This window comes from Bombus bifarius, unplaced genomic scaffold, assembly GCF_011952205.1.
Source record: "Bombus bifarius isolate JDL3187 unplaced genomic scaffold, Bbif_JDL3187 scf7180000008163, whole genome shotgun sequence".
NCBI lineage: Eukaryota > Metazoa > Arthropoda > Insecta > Hymenoptera > Apidae > Bombus > Bombus bifarius.
The window spans coordinates 1801605-1825057 of record NW_022884485.1 but is presented as its reverse complement, the minus strand read 5'-3'; the positions used below and the strand labels follow the sequence as shown (position 1 = coordinate 1825057).

At 43.0% G+C, this 23453-nt stretch overlaps 1 protein-coding gene across 3 annotated transcripts in view; it reads left to right on the top strand.

Moving 5' to 3' along the window:
- The window catches only part of LOC117208878 (CUGBP Elav-like family member 4), a 535997-nt gene that overhangs the window by 30148 nt on the left and 482396 nt on the right, over window positions 1-23453 (top strand). For all 3 annotated transcript variants that reach the window (XM_033450368.1, XM_033450366.1, XM_033450372.1), the window contains exon 2: window positions 20195-20277. The gene's annotated coding sequence lies outside the window, so the exon portion shown is untranslated. The remainder of the gene's footprint in view (window positions 1-20194; window positions 20278-23453) is intronic.

The window sequence follows — 23453 nt, the reverse complement described above, 5'->3', positions numbered from 1 at the left end:
GTTAATACTTGGAGTAGCACGAAAGTAGCGCGTTTCTTTATGGCGAATCTTTACGATGTAGAAGAAATTCATTTGTGAGTAATACGGGATTTTTTAACGTTGAAAAGTGACTGTAAACTAAAGGAATCGATGGGGAAATCGTTCGACTATAAAGATCTTATTACTTTAATATCAAAGATAGGTATTCAGCTACCTCGAGACTTTCGTTCGAATGCATGACGCTCGATTACGTTTCCCGCTCTCTTGAAGATTAATAGGGCCATGATTTAATGGCTCGCTATCCTGTTAAATCCTCCTTGGGAAATCCATTTTGAATAATTCCGTTCTACTGGTTCAAGCTTCCGTTAAAATTCCTGTTGTCGTAAAATAAAGGAAACATTCTCGTTTCTCGGTCGTTTTGATCGTTAGCCGCCGGTGAATCGACCAGGTATGAAAGAAATTTATTCGGTGGAAAAAAAGTCTTGGGAAGAGTTCATCGTCTAGCAATGCGTCACAATAGTGTTTCTAAAGCGGCGAAACTTTTCACCGACTGTACAGTAATAAAATAATCTTATCGATTCCTTCGAACTTTCCCTATATAACTTGTCCACCCCCCCCCCCCTCCCCTCCCCATTTGTCCGTCCGCGCTATAAACACGAAGGGAAGTATACCGCGAAACTCAGTGGCGCGCGACGTACGCCCCCGTGGTGTGTACAAGCTTCGCTTTCTTCTTTTCCATCGATGTTTCCGTTTATCCCGGTTCTCGCAACTGGAGAACGTGCGCGTAACTGCGGGCCAGTAATTTGCAAAAGTACGAACGTTTGTTCGACGGAAAGACGACCCGCGGAATATAAGAGCACGGGACTTGTTGCTGGTTCGAGGCAGTAGCGGAGTCCCGCAATATACCCGAGGAATTCGATGGTTTATTGGCTTTCCTTGGACGTGGTGGAACAACGAACGGAAGCGTGCAAGGAGAAAGCGAGACGGAATAATCGGCCAGAGGAAAGGGAAGACGGACGAACGGAATCGAGTAGAAAGAAACTGAAAGAGGGAAAAAGAAGGAAACGGAGTTGTTGACTATAGACTGCGGCGTCGGCTTGTTTATGGGAGTGCCGATGCGCACCATCTGTTCGAAAGAACTTGTTGTTCTAGATGTGTACAGCTACCATCCTGCCGTAGTTTCGCGTATACGGGCCAGTCAATTGCCACCGCAAAATCGACCATTCCATCCTCCTTCATTTTCATAGTTTCTAACTCTGAGAAATCCCACTGACAATTTCTTCTCTTTCCTTATCTATCACGTCATCTATAGTCGTAAACGGCGTTGAATTCTTCATCTTATTTTCCGCCTACCCTCGGCTCTAAAGCATACGTTTTGCGTACAGATACAAATTTTAAGATCCCAACTGTAAAGCGCTTTGTAAACTTGGACTCGATGCGATAAAATGGTATTTATAAAAAACGTCGGAATTATTACTGGGCTTTGTCCTAGCCGTATTAAGCGGTTGGTGTTATTCGCGAACTAGAAATACACGGAATCCATGGAAGATCTTCGAGAGACCTTAGGAATACCGATTTAAAGACTCGCTCGCTGACCCTTCTTCTTTGCAAATACTTCGAATCCTATCCCGTGATACGTGGGGTAACGAAATCGGTAACGAGCGACTAGTAATCGTTGCTATCGAAGCCATATAAGCAATTAAGCGCGTTAAGTCGTAGAATAAGAACGCGTTTGGGCTCTGTTTGAGAGTTGCCAGTCTCGAATCGGTAGGTGACAGTCGACCGTCGAAAGGCTACTATCAGGCGGGCAATGTCGCGGGAAGAAGGTTCACGACAAGTGGTAGCGTGGCACGCGCCTCTGGCGTTCACCCCTCGGGGGAAACAAAGAAGCCTGGAAACAGCAGGCCCGGCCAGAAAGGAGTTTTCACCGAGCGGCTCTTGCACAATGGCACAGTTAGGGTTACAAGCTTCTTGACGAGTTGCCAAGTCGCGTCGTTGACGGCGGCCTCGGTCCTCCTTTGTCGACGCCAGCTAGACGTCGTGCGACTCTTGATGATCGCTCCTGCGAACGACGAGGCTGGCGACGGTGTCGGCGTCGACGGCACAAAGCTCGTCGTCTTTGCCACACGCCTGTGCCCGCTCGTGCCGTTATAACCACCAGACGACCGCACGTCGACGTTTGATCCGCTGCCCAGAATTGAAACGGTGCCAATGAATCTGCCGCCCGGGATTTCCGCGACCCTCGTAGAAATCAAACATCGAGGAGATCGCCTTGCCCACCCGGCTACTTACTTCTTTCCTTCTTTCTTTTCGCACCGAAAAACTTTGCTATAAGCGATAAGATACGTTTCTCTTTCGCCACGATACTAAAGACCCTCGACTTCGATCACGATCCAATACCCCCGTACGATTTATCAACGGACATTTGTCTTGGAGTTACGTTCTGCTGCAGCGGATCCCTGGTTACTTGACGTCCATTCCGCCTTTTGCTTTTTCGATTCGCTAACTCTCTTGTTTTTCCATTATTTTGTTTCTCTCTTAACCAGATAGTTTTACTTTATTTATTGCTAGACCGCCTATGCTGGCTCTTATTTTCGACAAGATACAAGATATAATAGTCCCTTCGTATGCTATGATATTTACGCGGCATTACATACTACAGTGAATTTATGGATAAAAGGATCTACGTCGCGTTACATTATTATATTCAATTTCTAGAACATATTAAACACATAACGTGTAAAATATTTATTCACGGTATCCGTTTGTACAAAATGATTGCGTTATATTCTTCTGTGTACTTACGCGTTTCTCGCCGACAATTTTCCACTATTTGCAACAAGGGTAAGGATTTTCGAAAGCAATTTCGATAACAGAATGCGATTTAATGCCCACGTTCACGAACGTGAGCGTTCCGGCAACTTACTCCAGACAGAGTTATTCAAAAGTCGTTAGCCTGGCTCATCGGAATCTGCTCCACTGTCACGTAGAGAATAACGAGCCGTTTCGACGTCGAATGGAACGCATGAGTTATCGAAATTTCACTTTAAGTTGAATCCGATTCCTTCCACGATGAAGTCGACGATTTTGGATTACGTGCTCGTTTGCTTTCGTCGAGAGAGTTGTCGTACGTAAAGAAATTCAAAACGTTTTCTCGCGTGCGAACCGTACACGAAGGGGAGTATGTATACGGTAGATGTATGTACAATGTGACCGCGCGTGGCGGAGACAGGACAACGTGTACATGTTTACGTGAATGTACCTGCGGACAGACGCCGTGCTCGAAGTCAAGCTTTCCGAAAGCTGTGCACGTAGCCGCGAGCAGATAGAGGCGGCCCGTAGCTTCACTTGGCAATGATCGCCAGCCGGTGACTCTGCCAGCCATTAACGGACATGTGTCTCTATTCGGGCTTCAGACTCTGCAATAGTCGGATTTCTCACCTGTAATGCCTTCTTTCTTATTTCTTCCTACGTGTACACAATTCTGTATACACGCTATACACGAACGGCGGGATAATAACATTCGTGACAATAAGTTACGCGATAACTAGTATCGCGTAATAGGTAGGTAAAGCGAAAGCTTCGTTAACGTTTCACGGATAATCGAGATTCGTTAATTTAGGATAAAAGTTGCATTTGTTGTGTAAAGCAAAGATTATTTCTTACACAGGGGAGGGGGCAGGAGGAAGAAACAAAGGGCCACGTTATAAAAGTGCGCGAGTAATCGTATTCCTCGACTCGTACCACTGGATGTGACTTTACCGAAAGTGGAACTCACTAGTCGAATCGACTTCTCGGATCCCGTATCAAGAATTTACAATAAAAATAATAAAACGATCAATGTCTTCGATTTTTATTCGCGATGTTTTCAGTTGTAGCATGTAAATAACGGAAAACGAATAAACCGTCTCGTAGCGACTGGTTTTAAATTGTACGGCTCGTGTTTCATCGCTACAAAACATTTGATATTTTATCGCGAAATCGATTTAAATCATTGTAAACGTACCATCATTTGGGATAATATTTCAAAGGCAGGCGGAGCGTAGATTTTCGAGGACGTGACAGTCCGCAGGGATGCTTTTCCAAAATGTACTTTTACATTTGAACGTAGATCGGGGAGACGTCGGTCGTATTTTCTGCTCCTAAACTTATTGTTATCATGGTAACAATATTGCCAGCACGTATATCGGCGGTTTAATGTTATGCGTTCGCAAATAACAGCGTGATTCATTTTAGCAGTAGAAGCCCGCAGTGGTTTGTCAATGGCTCGATAGCGGCGTCGCCGCTTGGTTGTTCCGGTCATTAAAACTTGATCCATCGAACTATTTGTTCGTTCGTACATGTTGCAATCCCGAAAGTCTCATTTTTCACGATATCGCCTACCCGACATGGCTCTCGTTCACATTTTTTATGCGTCTAACTATGCATCATCGTAATGGCGAAAGCGAAGCGCGACGGATAATTCACGCGCTTTTGACCTGCCTGCAGTGGCGTTAATAAAAATCATAGTCTTATTTTAATCGAAAACATTTGTGCGTGTCTCGTTCATAAATTTTACGATTCTTCGCTATTTCGAGCAAGCGCGAGAGTCGACAAAATTGTAAACTCAGTTTGCTTTGAATCTCCGCTATTAAATATATTCTAGCTTTGATCGATTGCGTTATAAAATCGATCACTAAAATTAATTTTCCTTTGTGTTTTTGTTTCCACGGACAATGTAACTCGTGTTATGAATTGTAATTATTACGATTGGTTACGCTTCGTTGTGTAAAGTATAATAGGTTAACAAAATGCACTTCTTGTAATCTGTCTGCAAACTTTTAACCGCGTTACGAGTCGAACATGCTCGACATCAATGGTGTTTTCATTGTCATGCAAAAGTGCGAGCTTATGCTCGATGTGAAGCAATTCGGCAGTCGGTTGGACACAATAGATCGGACAGTCGGCACGGTACAAAATATGCAAATTCGACGGACGTCGGGAACGGGCCGACAAAAACAATAAACGCGAGCGATTGCATGTGTTCATACATCGATGGATCCATAAAAATATCCGCGTGAACACGCTTCGAGTCTGGTGGAACAGTGAGTTTGGCGAGAAGCGAAGAGAAAGGACAAAATGCCACATGGTGTGAGTAGCCCCATTATTTCGCAACGATCACACTGTCCATCCGTTGCATTTTACACGGATTTATGGCTAGCAAATTTACGGATAGGTCGTAGTCATTTTCTTAATAATGTTCAGAAATATTTCTTACTGTCCGAGTTATTAAGTTAATATTGAGTCGTGCGATGTAAAATTGCCATTTTTATAGGTCGAAATAGAAACGATCGTGTTCGTTGTCGATATCTGATTAAAGCACGCGTCTCTAATCTCTAATAAATTGGGTAAGTTTGAAATGTATTTAAGATCAAAGAAAAGTTATTCGTTCGAATTGCCAAGAAATACGAGAGTATTCTCTCTCTCTCTCTCTCTCACTCAGCATTCAACTTGGCCAAAGTGCAGGTCGCTTTCGATGAATCAAATAAGAGATCCCAATAGTGGAAAACGATATTATAGCACAATTCTACCTTAAGGTGGATATAAAGAGAGTAAGTGTAAGAGTCGGAATAATTGTTCACCGTTTGCTTACGGTGCGGCTACTACGTTTTTCTTTACTTATTCTTTCCCTTGTCGATAAACAGACCAAGAGGTATTACCTTCAATTGCATTCACGTTCGACTAGTTGAGCACTAAGCATAATTCTAACAATTATATTGACCTTTCTTCAAATATCGACACATCCAACCAGTAGTAAATACATACATAGATTATACTTATTGCACTTGTTCTTTGGTAATTACCTTCCTCCTGCTCGTATTAAGATGTACCGAACGTTCTGTGTTGCTCGACAACTCGTAGGGGCAGTTACATTTCAATTTTGTGAACACTGTTTTTCAATGGTTCGTGGTGTTCCGTTTGCACTGGCTTTTCAAAAGTGTTTGCTCAGAGCACGGTTTCTCCAGTTTTCACACTCTACTCCTAACACTTTCTAACTACTTGCACCTCGACGCGAGTTCTGTCGGACCACTGTTCGCCAAACTTTTCTTTCAACGAATTCGCTCTGTAGTCCTCGAATAGACCACACACGAGTAAAATACTCGTCCGTGTATAATGTGTAATGTACATACAAGAGGAGTTTGAACCATCGAGATGTTAGTATTATGGAATTCGATTCAAAAAGTATGAAATTTCCTCTATCCCGAATGGCTTGTATTCGTGAACCGGCGCTTTATCGTTGCTCGCGAAATGTGTACCACTGATACAAGATTTCTAGAAAAAGGAATTTATAAAAGCGCCAGACATACCGATAAATTAAATCGATATAAATGCCTGTACGTTTGTTTCTATATACGTATAATATAGAAGGTCGATTGCGCGTTTCCACGCAAAATGGTAAAATATCGAACGCGTCTTTCACATTATCGCGTCGACGAATGACGAAAGAAAACACAGAATCAAAGGATAACGTAAAATATCGCTTCTACAACGTCTCACGAAACGCAAACAATTTGCCAAGCTGATCTCGTTGTCTACCCGCGCGGCATTGTATCGGCGATCCCCGTTTCCATTTCGTCGAAACGTTTTCTTCACAGCTGCAAATGGTATGACGAACGAGAAACGATCGACGAGAAGACGCGAGTGAATTGCGAGGGAAAAGCACACAGTCTCTGGACCGGTGAGGGTGAGAATAAAAATGGCTTAGATCAAGGAACGGATAGAGAGAAGCGAATCGTTGGCTCGTCCCGCGGGGCGATTTGACGGGTCTGTTCCTTCCATCCCTGCTTTCTTTTTTCCCTTCTTGTTCGCTTTCTCACCGACCATTTGCTGGCGTCGCTTGTAAATATGAGCGGTTCTTCATTCGGACAGAGAGCAATAGCCCTAACAACGTCTTTCTGCCGCTGTAGCATGGCGCGAGGCCGTTTCACGACGACAGTTTTCCTTCGTCTGGGGAGTACACCGCCATTCCTTTCTCCAGATACTACCAGTCTGCGGAAAGTGAGATCATGGAACGCGTGGTAAAAGAAGCGACGTGGAAGGAAAATACGACGTGGACAGGTAGACCGACTGGAAAACGAGAGAGAAAAGGAAAGAGAAAGTGGAAAGTGGAAAGTGGAAAGTGGGAAAGTGGGAAAGTGGAAAGTGGAAAGTGGAAAGTGGAAAGAACGCGTCCCACGACAATCAACGTCTATGGCGCCGCGCCATCGTTCTTCTCCTTTTACGCGATGTCGTAAAAGATGCTTGTTACGAGCGGCGAAGGGACAAAATGACAGATCGTAATAAGTTCTCGTTCAGCCACGGTGGATTGTAGTTGCGCCGGGACGTATCCAAAACCCGAAACGATGTCCTCTCATAAGCGATTCACGTTGAACCCTATAGGGGCCAGCGTGTGTGATAGGTCGAGCGGAAATCGTCTCGAGATGGTCGGTCGACTTATTTTTTTTTCGATTTTTCAAGAACAATTTGTATTCGAGACGATAATTCGAAAGTTTGATCTTCGCTGTTCCGATCCATGCTTAGAAGATATAATTAAAGATAGATCGTAGATGTATAATGGTTTTCACATTTTTGAGAATATTCGATTATTGAAAATAAAGCGAAAGTGGCGATTTTGCGAACGTAGCGGAGCCCGAGTATACTATGTACACGAGCGTCGTTCGTGAGCCGGTATAAATTGCAGAGCTCACTTAGCCGGCCAAATTTATTCCAATCCCGTAATCCGCGCCTATTCATACAGATGCAAATCGGAGAAACGTGTGCCAAATTCGTACGCATCCTTCTGGAAACGAGATACCTCATGGGCGAAGAAGGATAGGCTACACGGTAGTCTGTGCGGGTTATGTTGAGAATGAATTAACGTGACCCTAGTTAAGAACAGAAAGACCAGGGGTTACGTGCAACAAGGAGAAATTGAGCGGCGGAAGGGAGACGAAGAGATGGCAGGACAAAGGATGGAAATGAACAAGGATGGTCACTGTAGTATGAAGCATTGTAACGGTCCCTTTGGAAGCAAACCTTTGGGCTTTCGAACCTACAGCAGAGCGTCACGATATACACAGTGCACGCTAGTTCTGACCATCGTGAATTATTAAATGTCACAATTAAATGCTGCGGTAGTCATTAAAGCGGCAGAATTCACGCTGGTACCACAGTTTGCCGCCGTGAAATATTAAGCCATCAACCGGTTCAGTATAACAACGAATAAATGACAGCAGACCTTATTGCGCTTTCGACCGTTTGTTTCACGTTCGCCATTATCGCAACGCAATCCTTGACCCCTCGTTATACAAAAATTCACTCCACAAATTCACTCCACAAGACGATCGTTAAGCTGCAATCCACGGTCCACGCGTCATTCCTAACATTTACATTTTCCAAATAACGAGACAGAAGACAAATCGGAAGGAGAGAATTCTTTGCTTGTAACACGCGTAACGATACATTTTGGAAAGTTACGATAATAATCTTATCTAGACGCCGAGCGCACATTTAGTAATGTTTGCAAGGAATTTTACTTTTTACTGTTTAGTACGATTCCATCGTTCGATACAAAATAGCTCTCGCGTCTAATTTCGATCGACTACGGAAAACAGTTGGAAACAGTTTGGTGATACCAACGTTTCTCGAATATGCCAGTTGACATTAATTTTCTTGCGTTAAATGCCTTGCAAAATCTCGCGTGTTATTCATTTAGAATTGATTGACATGGCAATTTAGATAAATTAAGTAGGTACCCCGTGAGAGAATTAACTTGGCAGCCGATCTAAACTCTACCGGTGGAGACGAATGGGTTGCAGTTGCCTGTAAGGCGCATTTCCATCGACACGCGGTAGGCGCAACCAAGATGTCTGGGGAAATGAAGCTATGCGGGTCGGACCCGTTTCATCTTCCTGCAAATAATTTAATCCGGGCTAAATACATATTTATGTCTGTACATAGGCAGAGCTCGTATGTAGGGAAGGGTTGAATATATTATATAAGCCAGGTATCTAGCTTTAAGGATACATGCTTTCTTGCGTAATATTGTATAACGGGACGCTGTGCATCGGTAGGGCTATTAAAATTAATAAATGCAATTTGAGACCTGGATTGAAAAGTTTCGGAACCGCGAAAAGAAAACTACGATCTCGCGTACCGCTCGAAAAAGATGCGCGGCACCTGTTCGACGCTTTATCCTTCGGTCGATGTTACGCTCGAATCCGTACCGTCCGATCGAACTTCCTTCTTGCTTAACGCTTCCGTTGGTCGATCTTGTTTTCTCTATCCTTCCTTCTCTCTTCTCATGCCGCGGTACGGCTACCACTGAAATTGAACGCGACCATGCGTCCAGGATGCTTCCGAATATCCGAGGAAGCCTCCTTCAGGATTTCCCAGGCACGATATTTAATTTGGTCGACGTAAGAAAAGGCGATGAAAAACAGCCAAAAGAAAAGACAACAAGAGATAGAGAGAGAGAGAGAAAGGGAACTAACAAAAGTTGAAAGGATCTGCATAAGGAAAAAGAATAAAGGATGACGGAGAAAAAAAGAGAGTGAGAAAACGAGAAAGAGGAAAAGACCTCGTCAGTTTGGTCCTTACGGAATGTTAATAACTGCATGACTCGGCTATTTTTATGTTTCTCCTTCCGGTGACATTAAAAATCCTGCACTAGACTTTAAATATACATATACATTAATTTTATTAGTTATTACATATTAATTATATATATGTATGTATGTAATTAAGTTAAATCGTGGGGGCTCGATAGATCTTGCATAGCACGCTGAACGTTATCTTTCAATAATGCACTTGACTTTAGCATCGTGCTTTTCGAAGAGTAACCGCATGGAAGAGAACGGAGCGGGTGCGATAAGAAGAAAAGAAACGAACAAAATCTTATCTAATTATTTATGAAAATGGATTTGTTATTGTATTAAGGGATGTAAGCCGGATATTACAAATAAGATTTATTACGTATGCCGGATGTTGACACAAATAACTTGGTTCGTTCCAATTATTCCCTTGGTCTTGATTTATCAAGAGAAACGGCATTCAACGTGCGTCGAATTAATCGAGAAACTTTCTAAGAAGCAATTCCGTATTATCTTCTTTCTTAGCTTTATATTAATTGTAGATTACCCGATATCGCGAATAGGCGCTTAAATTTATTTCGTTCCGTATCAGCAGTGGGAGAGAACAATTTGGCTCTTTTATGAAAATGATTTTTTATTTTATTTAAGCTAATAAAACGTCTAGTGGCATTTCGTCATTAATAGAAGAAACAACTTTCTCTATGTTTCTTCTCTCGATATTCGAGATACACGTTCTTTACCTTCGCCTTCTTTATTCTTATCGAACCGATTTCACTTTTCTTTCTTAGTGGAAAGCTTCATCGATATGCACGAATAACTTCAGACGCTACAGCCAGTTTCATAGTACAGTGTGCGTCATTGGCCGTCTTTAAACTCTTAGCTACTGCCTTACGTTTCGCTTCTAGCTTCCCGAGCAGTTGGCCGCGTTGCAAAGGTCGATGGGGCAGAATACCACGAAGTGGGTTCATCGTTCCGTACCATGCGACCACTTTACTTATGCGCTCTCGACGGCCTTATGGACCGGGATTTCGTGACCGCGGAAGAGACGAAGCTTCTTCCCCTTCTTCTTCTTTTTCTTCTTCCCCGCGAGAACCTTAATCCTTTTTGACACCATTCGAGAAAAGGATTGCATCGACTCTTTCTCGCGGTTGCATTATTCAAGGTAACATTCAAAGCGTATGTAAGGCGGTGACATTTTATATCACGCGGTGAACAAATGACGATTTCGATGGGAAAAATAGGATAGGACAATATATGACATCTTGTGGAAAAAATTGACGTTGTTTGACTTCGTAGTACAAGATATAAGAGAACGGTGCGTGCAATTTTGTCGTTTATAGTATATATCTACTATACTATACTGTCCGTTAAAAGCCGTACAATTTCATTTACGATACTACTCTTGTATAAATTCTCCTCTAAAAATCCCGTTACCGATAAACGGTCGATTTACTCGTGATACACGGGTGAATACGCGATACGTACGCAGAATCTTCCAGACATCGATATTCAAAAAGCAGCAATCTCACTGAAACAAGGCGCGCGATATTCGACATTGACGATAAATGCCGATACTTTGAGGATGAAACATCAACCTTTTGCGGAGCTGCTAGCTAGGTGGCGTCGGGGTTGCGGTTATTTGCATATTTCAATTTCCTCTGCGCAACAACGACGGTACTGTCGATGCGCGGCTGAAACACGTTCACGAACGCGTCCACGCTAACACATAGTTTTGCAAGTATATCGCTCCTCTTTTCGTAAACGTATCTACGCTGGATGCATCTATGCGAACGAAAGATCGCGCAAATCTGCGCGGAGAAGATGTCAACGTCGAGAGTAAACGCTGCTCGTTGGATGCTGCTACGTTGGGTTATGGTTATACAGGGTGGTACGGTAATTATCCAAGCCAGAGGCAACGAGCTAATGATATAAGGAGCTGATCTAACGTTCCAGCTTTCTCATATCGTACTCGTATGAGATCCAAGGATTATAAAGTTCTAAATAATCGAATGCCGCGTTTATTCGTATTACATAGGATGCTTCGAAAGTGCCTAAAGGAAATATGGTTGAATTCTACATTGTATCATCGCAATTTTCTAGAATAGCGACGTTACATCGTTTCTGTCGTCATCGAGCATTTACAGTAATTTCCACATTCAGCCGTTACGATGGTAGCGAGAATTGCCCAAGTTTAAATATGATTACTGGTGATCAAAGAAGCGTAGGAGAAAAAGTTATCCAACAAAATCTACCTTTCATTGTTACCTAACAAAACGGTATACAATTCCTTTTATAGAAATAATTGTCGCTTCAACCTGTATATCCGCATCCGAGCGTTTTTTTCCCAGATAGTGAGGCGAGTTTGTGCGGCATGTCAGCTTGCATGTGTGTATATATATGTATAGGTGTGCCGGACGCTATCGCCTGAGAACGTTTCTCGTTCCGACTCGGCTATATTACCTGCGTTCTATTATAAAGACCATTCCGCAGGACACTCTTCCCTGTCCATTGTAGCGAGGCATTTCAATTTTCAGCCGAGATGCAAATTCCTTGTCTGCGCGAATCCCGCGAAACGAGCCGTCGAGACGCCGTGGCGGCGCACGACGCAGTGGCGTGGCAGTGCTAAGACGCTGCAGGGTCTAATGTGTAGGTGCGGCGAATAGGTCTATCGTAGCCTCATTTCGTTTCAATTCATTAGGGAAACCGTAAAATTCTAATTCCCTGGCTGCCTACCGCTCGCTCAACACCGTTTCGGTTCGCGGGAATCGCCCTTCCTCTAGCCGTTGGCTCAGAAACTTTCTCTTCTTCGTCCTCTTTGCGATATTCGCCTCTGCCAGCAACCCGTTCGAATCTTGTTAAGATAATTGGGAGAGTCAAATAAACGAGTTAAATAAACAATATCGTATCTGAACGTTACAATTGTTTCCTCAATTCGGAAATTTCATTTGTTAAATGGAGTTAATGGAAAAAGCGTTCTCGGAAAATTGATCGTTCCCAAGGATGGGAAGTGCATCTTAGAAATGTTTATCTCAGAGTGCAAAGCACTGCACGGCCGAATTTCATTCAGGCATGCATTTATTTTCAAAGTTCTGGGTTGATACCATGCTATTGCCGAAGGTATCCCTGTCTTCTTGTTCACCTCTTCTACAAGCGGTAATCCTATTTTTGAAGGCGACGCTGTATCGCTTGTCGTTTCTTTCTCATTCTAAGCGATCACGTTTGCTCATTGGCCAGATTTCGCGGCCAAAGTGCCTGCCATAAATTGTCTGAGAATATTGTCCTGATAATTATAGAGATAATTAATAATAATAGTAATTAATTAGTCAAATTAATAACAATTAATATAGTATAATAGTCTTGGTAGCGCCAAGTTAAATGACGCCAACGCGACGGCCTTTAACACGTGGTCGTCGCCAATATGTAATACAATATGTAATTGTACAAATACGCGTAAGTAGTTTAGCATCAAAGTCCAAAGATACGTTAATACGCGTATCAAGTGCTAAACGTAGTATCGCTAATACGAAACTTAGAAGTACGACTCGTGGATCGCTGATACGTCAGAGGCATCCTTTATAACGGTATATCGTAACGCGTGTCTTTCAACTTTTACGAGTTTGAGATGCGGGGAGCGTCGGTAGACCAACATCTATGTAGACAGAGACGTGTAAACGTCTGGGAATGGGAGAAATACGAGTGGTTTGTAGGAGACGAATAAAGGAGCGAAAGGAAAAAGGTGGTAAGAAAGGAATGGAAAACTTTTTCATTAATGAATACATGCGACGCACAAACGAATTATATTCCGTCTTCGGTTTACCCTGAGTTTGCCGGAACGAAGTAGACTGGAGGAGTGGTGGTCTCTCGAGGGGTATAGGCAGCAGACATAGGCGTCGGCAGTTGTCCATTGAAAGGGAGAGAGGAACGGAGATAGGACAACGACGTCGAAGAGAGGGAAAGAGAGATCTCGTTGTATCGATCGGCGTCATAAAATCCATTTTATGACTTGGACGCTGTCCAGTGACTGGTGTATTAGCCGTCGCATTGCCTCGCAAATAAAACGCTCTTCTACTCTTGAATCCCCTTTAACCACCTCGCCTCACCCTTGTCGACGTCGGACGGTCGTCAGACGCCATCAACTTTCGTCCATATTCCACACGTCTCTTCCTATCGTTCCTCTTTTTGTCTATTTGTCCATCCGTATCGTATGTGCCTGTTTAGCCTTTCGTTCGTGATCGATACACATCGGTAAGTTTATAGACGAAAGCTGCGTAGCTGGATGATCTTCGTGGTCTCGTGGCTTTCAAGCTCGCTAACTCTGTCTCGAGAGCATTCGCGTTACGCGAAACACGCGCTCGATTATCCTGCGATGTTTACATTGTTTCACCGTTTCCCGAGTACCGATACCAGCTCCAATTATCGTAAAGATGAATTTACTTGGGGCCGAAGTTGCCAGTCGGTTCTTTATTCGATTGGCACGGAGACGACGTGGCGTCGCTAATTCACACCAGCTTTACGACAGTTTTACGATTAAATATTTAAGAGCGTTAGAGGCGTCTAGACGCGAACGATCGGTCGTTCGGAGTTTAATGTTCGCGTCAAATCGTTCACCTATGCGAACGAACCGCGTATGCATATAGGTGTGTTAACATATGATATCTGGGCGGATCTCCATGACACCGGCGCGACCGGAACAACAATAACTCGTTTTGCACAGGCATGTTCCGCGTCGTTTTAATCGACTCGTCTGTGAACGATTGCGAATCAGCGTAATACCAGCGAAATACGTACCTCGCGACCGTCAGGCAGCCGTTCTACAAATTGGTCTGCCACGTTGAGGCCATGAGGAACATCGGTGCGAGTCCGTTCGTAGTAGAGGATAATTAATCCCAATTGAATTAATTAGATTCGCATAGCGAGAATTAAGTACCATCGGGGATAGCCGAGGTATACCGACTGCGTAATATAGGACATTGCTTTTTGCCACTAGCACGCAATAACCTGTCATGCTATACAGAGAATCAACGGAATAATTGAATCGCTGAATTTACAATGTTGCAACATAGGTAGTGTCTGTATTTTCGATAACGATTCATCAGTCGGACGCGTTAAATTATTCGATTCTTACGATTAGTTAATGGCGGGTAATTACAGTGTAAATGGACGTGATGATAATAGATGTTGTTTTTTCCAATAATATCTCGAATTTAATTAGAATATTAAATAATTCGAATATTTTTGAAAATTCGTTAATCATTTCCGTTCTAACTGTTTCAAGTCTTAGAACTTCGTTCTCTCGATAAAGCTGTCTCGTGACGTTGTTTCTAGTTTTCCTTCGATCTTCAAACGTCGATGACCTGCGATTGCTCGAAACTGCGTTATTGTCAAACTAATCGTAAACCTTGTCGCAATTGCAAACGCGTGCTAGCGCGATACCCTTAATTTCTTTCTTCGAGAGCGTTTCTTTTTAAGAGCGAGAAGAAAATGAAGTAGTTGGAGGGTGATCGCGATTGTTTCGTCGATGGTCATATATCGTGTATTCTTGCGATAATTTTACTCTCGGCCCACGGTGCAGAGACGATAAAAACGCGACATTATTCTTGAATAGCCTCTAACGAATATATCTTGCCCGTGCGTTGCAGAATACCTGACTTTTGTGACATCTTGGAAGATAACACGTGCCTTTCATATTCTCGTTCTAGTTCTCGTTTTCTCTTGTCTTATTCTCTTCGTTTAAACGTCTCGTTGTGCTATACCTAGCATTCTTCTTCCTGTCTGGACGCTTAAATAATTCGAGGGGAATATTATAAATTTTCGAAATAGTAGCGCGACGAGATAAGAAGAACGGAGACTAAATGAACTGATATTAGCACGACGATTTCTCGACTTTTTTTCGTCGCGAATATCGAAACTGGGGATCATTGTGATCGATAGGACGATCTTTTCCAGCGATAAGCATTGCCCAGAGGCTACAGAAATTCAGAAAGCAATTGCGCTCCGAACCAATCGAGTAATTTCCTCGATGAATTTCTTGGGGACGTTTGAACGTGCGTGAATAAAAAAAAGAATCGTGCACGAAATTCAAGCAGCACGCAACGTTCTACGCTTCGTTTCTCCACTCACGAATATAAATAAAATAGAATCGAGCGCAAAAATAAAGACGAATCTGTGAAATGCGTCTGTCGAGAGGGAACGAATCTCTCGTTTAAATCTAATTGAACTAATTGTTTAAACCTTAATGAAAGGAACGTATCGACATCTCGAATGGCTATTTAATGATCGTTTCGAACAACGAGTATGTATTGTCTATTGTTTTTGCAATGATCCGATGTATTCGTAACGGAACTTGGAAGAACTAAGCAATACAGTTTGCGTTTCAACCTGATTCTTCGGTATGCTCGTAGGAACAACGTTGGCAAGGATGGAAGTTGGCACTTGCATACCGGGCTTTCGAATCCAAATGTATTTGAAGGAAGCCAAAAAAGTAGTGCCAAATAGACGAATACACTGTGATATGAAAATTAAGCGAATATAAAGTGTGTCATCGAAACGGGGCCGATTTTTTTCTCTTTGTTGTCACGGATTGGAAATTGGAAATTAGCTGGCGAACATCAGCATCGAATCTAATTACCATTTGGATGAAACTGGCCGCGAAATGATGTACCTCGCGAGAGAAAGCAAATATCCAGTAAATGCAAATTTCGGAAAAGTAGATTTAGCTTCTGTCTCGCAGTCTGGCAATTCGTGTATGGCTGTAGGCGTTATCTATAGATTTAATTCGGACGGAAGACGGGGCGGAAGCTCAGGAAAGCGCGCGCGAGAGGTAGGAAGAAAGGTCGCTCTTGTTCTTGATACGCCACGGAAGCTAATTCGCCTTGAAGCCCCGCAGGGCGTATGGCTCACGAACTTTTCTATTCCCGGTGGATATTAGCCGCGGAGAATAAGAGTGTCATGCAACCTGTCCCAATGCAATTAAGATAAGCACCGGCGATGTTTATAAATATTTCGGTCTATTCCCATTTGCCAGGACGATACGGGGCAGCAGGGGTAAGGGATGGTGAAGTCGGGCTAGCGTATATCTGACAGCGAATACTTGGCGTGACCACCGCCGGCGACGACCCCTTGCAAACTTTCGGATTCATCGCCAACACGACGACCAGTTTCGTTCTTCTTTAACGCGTTTCCCCTTTTCCGTTCCACCCTTCGCCGGAGCTTTTATGCGGGCTAGGTTAGACGCCCTACGCGCGAATACCACCGTTTCGCAACACCTTCGGATAACTAAGGGGGATCTCGATGCGCGTACAACGTGTCGCGTTACATGAAAAATTACAGCACCGTGGCAACTGTACACCTTCGTCTTTCTTATTGCGTCATTTTTCCTTACTTCCACGGTATTTCCCGCCTTCTCTTTCCCGCTCTGTGTATGCCTCTCTCTGTTGCTCTCGTTTCCAAAGCGACGCGACGCGACGACGTAATTCCCCGCTAAGAAACTGTTGCCGCAGCGACTCCACCTGCTATCGCGACGAAATTGCATCCTCCGAGTCTCCGTGAGATTAAAACGTCTCGAGCTTCGCGGCACGGCTCGGTGAAACGACAACACCGACGACCGATTTGAATTTTGCATGCTCGAACGATGTGACGAGCAATCGTGCACAAACTGCCAGCAGGCTTGTTTGTTTGTTACGAAACAACGCTGATAAATCTGTCGGTAGAAGAGATTTTATGACACGAAGGTATACCGTTGAAAGCATAACTTGCAATACCGATCTGCAGAGAATGTTACTTGAGTGAACGTGAAATAGAGTCACGGTACTTTAATTTAATATCTGAATAGCTATAATTTACCTTGAGTTATTACAACAGTATCGGTACAGCTAAATCGTTGAAACATTCACATACCGATATAAATGTGATATTTACCCTTTCGAGATATAATCTTGCATAATCTTTTTAGATAATTATTTAGAAATTTATTTCGAATGGCGATTCCTGTGATTTTTCGATATGTTATAAAATTCAACGTTTTGAACAGCTTTTACCTACGCACATAACTGTCGGACGGCCTTAGTTTCCGTCGCAGTTATATATTCGCTGCGACTGTCCACTGCACGTGTCCGGTATCACAGTAGTGAATTCTGCCTATAATTGTGCATCCGCGACGACGTATGCGTTAGCGTTGGTTGGTTGTTGGCCGTTCCACGAGAACAAAATGACAACATCTAATCCAAACCTATAAAAGATACCGACACTGCGGACAGTTCTTTCGCAGATATCCTGGAAGTTACGGTCGGCCGACGGTTTTGCGTATAGGCAAAAGTTGTTCAAAATGTTGAGATTCGCAACGTGTTAAAAAATCATCGAAATCGGTGCTGCGGGTAGATTTTTGCATATTTAATTGCCATCTGTTTATTCAATATTCAATATTTCATTTAAAGAATAGACCAGGAACGAAGGAATAATTAATTTCTCTATTACGTTTTATTGTTTCTTGTGACATGAGTGCGAACGAAATCATTTTTAGTTCTTGCCCAAAAGTATGAAATTTTGATTGTTAGGAAACAAGAGCGTCACGATAAAGTTGTAAAATCTACAGATGTTGCTATTCATGAGTGCACTTTATTTTTTAGCAGTTTTCATGTTTTGCCTATATAGCTCCTGGTTTGTACGAATCTCGTGTTTATGACACGTAAGATCGTTTACACGTGATGCATGAAATTTTCATATATGTGCAGTTTTGCTTGGAAATAAGTAAGGATCTGACCACGGAGTGTGGCGAAGGCGTTGATGTCTTTTTGGTAGACGTACTGTGAGGGACCGCACATAAATGTCTACTTCGACAATATGTTCCAGAATTGATTTATTGTTCCTTTCACAAAATTAATCGCAAAGTCCATCGAAGCGTAAAATGAAAAGAACGGTGGAGAAGTTTCGGAGAAATCCAGTCGGAATCCAACGACGAAGGGATGCATGTTTCTATGTATGCGAAACTATCCTGATTATCTGTAAAACGAATAGTTAATGGATTCCGTATCCGTGGCAGTCGTGATTATAGACAGATCAAGGCTATCGGGCAGTCACGATAATGTCGTGTCGTAAATAGTAAGTGATCTTAGACCGAGTTCTGTCCACGAGTCTCGCAGCGCGCGTGCTTGCTTACATCCATCTCGGTGTGTTGAGATAGTCAAATGGCGATCAGATAGGGCGAACAGGCCCTTTGAATAAATCCTCAGACCGATAGGAAGGCGGTTCTAGGAGGTTTGCTCGACAGTGCGATAGCCGATAATGGTCTGGTTCAGCCACCGTCCAATTCTAGGGTTAATTACCATCGTTTTAACCCGCTATACCGGCGTCGGTTCTTAAACTGGTTCGAGTCGTTTTGGAAAATTAATTTTACGACGGCGAGAATGCCGATGATACTTCCGCTGCTCCAGGAGATTTCCAAGACGGTGCGCGAATAAACGATTCGATTAAAACGCGTTGTCCTTTTCGACGAATTCGAATTTTTTTCTAATCGATTCGTTAACCTCATCCGATCGGAAAATCCCGTTATACTGTGTCATATATATCTTAAAGTTACTTATCATGCCTTTATAACGCTATTATTTATATCACAATTGTGAGACAACAACTTGTTCTCAACAATGTTCTGTAACAATGTTGATAGCATAACGAAAAGACAGATGAGAGATACGTCAGCATAATATAACAGTCGACCTAACTAATATAATATCACGATTATCGATCGATAATGCGTTTTGATTCTTGATAGATCGTCGTCAAGATTCGACAACCGTCGTGTGTGAAACGTTGTTCGCGAATTTAGCAGGAAACGATCTTCGGGAGGGTTATCCAACAAGTTTCCCCATGGAAACGTCACGTTCATTCCTGTACGACGAACCAAAAAGTTCGAAGAATTCAGTCGACTCCGCAACTGCGTGATGTACGGACATTTCCGGCGAACGTTTCTGTGACGCCTTGCCACCCCTTTCCTTGTCGCACGTTGCCTACGACGCGTTGAAAAAATTATAACGCAGAAGTTTTCTTAATGTGGCCGCGCCAGTAATTATGCAGCGAAAAGTTTCAATCGCTTATATCTAATTACTGTGACGCATTGACTCGCGTCACGTAAATGTTGGGCGGATGGTGAACGCATGCGAAAGGTTGACGCCAAGGGTGCACTTTATCACCTTCCAGATAAACCTGCCATATAGATTTCATTTCCCACAGAACTTGTAAATACGTAATTCTTGTTCGCCGCGATTGCGATTAACGTTACGATATTTTTCCATCTGCGTTTCTTACTGGAATTCACACGAACGTTTCCCGTGCACGCTTACATTTTGTTTCGATTCTCGGCCTTTGAAGAGAAATTAACGAATTGAACGAAAATTACTATGAATAGTAAGGTGGGAAAGAAACGATCGACTAGCGCATCATTGCGTAAATTGCGGTTGATGCTTTTAATTTAAAAAGTGATGAGAAATAAAGTGTATACGAATTATAACGATTTAAGAATGCGAATAATTATCGACCATTTATTTCCCAGCAATCTGGTAAAATCTTGTCCCAGTTTTGATTAACTGTTGCTGTTTTCTACTCTGTTTCAGGCTGTGCATTTCTCACCTACTATAGTCGTGACAGCGCAATCAGTGCCCAGAACGCTCTGCATGAGAAGCGGACTTTACCAGGGGTAAGTATTTACACATTTAGAACACAATTTACCTCCTTTCGGTTTTCTCGCGTACCGGTGAACCGACTTACTGTATGGTACGTGGGTTACGTCAACCCGTGATTGCCTTATCTAAATGTTTCCTTACGAGTGTCCGCGTTTCTCGAAATACTCGCATACTCGCGAACATATGTATGGAAGTTGCTCGGTAAAAATTGATCGTGAAATTCGTTTGTAAACTAAAGGCCGTTTTGACCGTTCGAATCAACGGTGAACTTGGAAAATAAAAAATTGTCTGTCTCGGTTTCTTGCGACGCTTCATCGAATAGCCATCGAACGCGCGCGAAAATGAACTGCCGTAATTTTTATTCGGTACAGTTTCACGCAGAAAAAAAGGGAGCGGGCAAAGCTGCAGTGACGTTAACAGATACTTATCGCTGGCGGAGCCGTATGCCGTTTTCCAGGCAAATTCCAGCGATTCACCCCGCGATCCGGAATATTAAAATGGCCCGGCGTGACAAGTTAATCTCTTAACGCCGAAAGGGTAGTTAGGAAGGGAATGGAGGGCCGATGGTAAGAGTCGAAAGGAGAGCGGGGGACCAGAGGGCGCAACTCGCAGAGTCCACGATGTATCATCAGACTTTCCGTGCGCCTTCTACAAATGCCAGGGCTGGCTATACGCATTCGTATCCCCGACAAATATGAGAATTTTGCGTTCCTCTTTTCACGGTTAGTCCCAGGAAACGCGTAACTAGTCGCGTCTGCGTTTCATGCTGCGTTTCATAACGATATTATGTGCCAACGTGTATATACGTACGTACGCGTTACTTTGAACGTCGGGACTTCCCCGCAAGCAGCGATCCGAGAGAAACAGCGATCGCACGAGAATTCTATCGAATCAATCCGTTGACTCGTTCTTTCGGCGCGAAGAAACCTTCTACAACTTGAAAACGATCAACAGTATAAATAACCCACAAGAGGGGAACGATTGTCTCTGTGGTTTATCGAAATGTCACCAAGCATCGGATTCTTATTCCAGTTTTATATGAATTTCGTACCGTTTAATCCTCGCAACTGCTAATTAAAGTCTTACTTCATCGGCATATGTGGCTTTTAATCGATATCACTGGGCGGTTTACGCGTGACAAATCTCACTGGCAAATCTCACTGACAAACCTAACCTCGAATGAAATCATCTACCTTGTTGCATATTTTCGAAGCAAATGGACTATAGCTCTCTTAAAAATTTCCATCGATCGTAACCGTAGGGGCTGAAGACTACGAGTACCGGCACTGAACACTGCTTAACTGCCAGAGCAGTGCCAACACGCCCCTTCCCATTATCCAAGCTACCCCTTGGAAGTCCGTAGCGAGTACTGGCGTTATGTTTCGTTAATCTATCCCCGAAACAACGCAGCTCCGGTCTTGGCACTGCTGCCAGCGGAAATCGTTTTAAATGTTATGCCGAGAGATGTGCCGGGGGCTTGGCTGAGTTATGACTTTATGAAGAGGCAGCAGACGCATATACGGGTATATACGGACGCATTTTTGCGTCGCTACGGGCATACGTCCGAGCACACGCTCACAGGGCTGACCAAACACGAAAAAAAATTCTCTTCAATTGCTTCGAGCGTTCCGGTGAGTGTCCATCGACGTGGACCGTTTCGAAATTTTTGACATTTTTATGCTGTTCCGTCGGGGGAAGATACTTCGCTGTAGTTTATTCGTGAAACTCGAGCTGTTCGAAAATACAAGGGATTAACGTCGTTGATTAAATCTAACGCAAGGTGATTAAACCTTTTAGCTTTTTAACAGGTATAACGATGTTTGTTGTTATAAATAAGGTATACGTAAAGGTAATAGGTTGTTTTAGATGTTCTTCCAGCAATGGCTGACGATACCTGTTTACGTTTACCGATTTACGAGGATGTTTTGTTCAATGGACATAAACGTTCGTACCCTATAAACGGAAGGATTAATCGAGTTCGGAATTTCTTACAATTCTATATACGCGTTTTGAATAAACGTCCGACCTATATTTAGGACGTTGGTCATTTGTTGATTGACCGATCCAAGTTGTAATATTCGGACGCACCTGAGACCATAACTCGGGCAAGCAGCGCGGACCCTTCATAAACAGGGATCGCGAGCGAACGCTCCCGCTGTGCAAGCAATAACAATGCCCGTGGCTAACCGGCTATACTTAGCCTATGCTTACTACGGAAGCGATCGTTGCACGTGCGCACGCGCTTGTTCACGCTCGCACGAAACCCCGAAAGAAAGTATTTGGTATCCCACTTCCGGCCGTTATCGCGATACTTCTCACGGATTCTGTTGTAGCGTGCACGACTTATAGCGGCAGACTTGTTTGACGAATTGTTCCAGCTATTTGACTACGTCGAAAATCATTGTTCCTGGCAAACTTAATCCTAACGGCCGCGTTTGTTTTACACAAACTTGCTTCATGTATGACTTACAATCTGGGCTCATCTTTCCGAAAGTTTCCGTCGTGTGTCACCAGAACCAGATTAAATTTTGCTGGAAATTAGAGATGAAAATACGGAATCGTAGATCCAAATTCCATGTTGGCTGGAATAAGAGACGCGCTGATTTTCCACGCGACACGCTTCAAATTGTTCTTTTCATTTGCTAAATGGAAAATTATTATTTATTATTCGGATTGCACCCAATTTTCATATTACATCGATCTACCTCGGGGCATATAAAACGAGGACACACGTCGTTATTGATGTAATGGCAATGTTGTGCGTTTCGTTCTTTACGCGCAATTTCCGCTTTAATTTGCGTTATAAATGAGAGAAAAGATGTACGTGTATGTGCGTGTTTCGTATAGTCGATGGAACTGTATCTTATATGTATGTATGTGAAATAGACTTACTAAAAACAACGACATATTTGACGAGTTAAAATAGTATTACATCTACACGATCTTAAATCTAATATAGATTTTCTTTACATTGAACGACATATCTATGAATATAAAAAGTACTGTTTACCGATCCTTATTGTTAGTCATAAATATAATGAATAGTATTTTCCATCGAATCTATGAATCATCGAATCTGTATCGTTTGAGTCATTTTTCACTCTAGATTTAACTTAAATTTTTTTATTTCAAAACGTTCAATTACAATGACCTTTATTTATCTTCTCGTGAACGAGCCTGAACGGTCCTG